We start from the raw sequence: 432 nt of genomic DNA, 5'->3' as shown, positions 1-432 counted from the left end.
CATCAAAAAATCTCCTCTAAAAACACGACGACAAGAGAACAAACATGGCACAGACACAGAGAATATTTCCCTGTTTTTTTTTTTTTTTTTTTTCCTAGGGAGGGGTAGGAAAGGGGGGAGGGGGACTCCCCAAAACCACACTTGGATCAAGATCAGGATCTTCCTCTTCGCTGATGGATTAATAATGCTAATAACTGCTATTATTCCCGCCGGAGCCTTGATTTTAAAAAACTTCTTCCTCCTTTTTCCCTTTTCTCTGCCTGCCGCTCTCTTTCTCTCTCTCTCTCGCCACCTCAGTCTTAAAGAGCCAGCAAACTACTTTACCCCCTTTTGCAAACACACACACTCTCTCTCTCTGCCTTGACAACTCCTGATACTTTTTTGAACAAGTTAATAGACAACCATCCATGTGATGGGGGCTTGTCAGGGAAT

The sequence above is a fragment of the Fulmarus glacialis genome, unplaced genomic scaffold (assembly GCF_000690835.1).
Source record: "Fulmarus glacialis isolate BGI_N327 unplaced genomic scaffold, ASM69083v1 scaffold20366, whole genome shotgun sequence".
NCBI lineage: Eukaryota > Metazoa > Chordata > Aves > Procellariiformes > Procellariidae > Fulmarus > Fulmarus glacialis.
Note: the sequence above shows the minus strand (reverse complement) of the source record.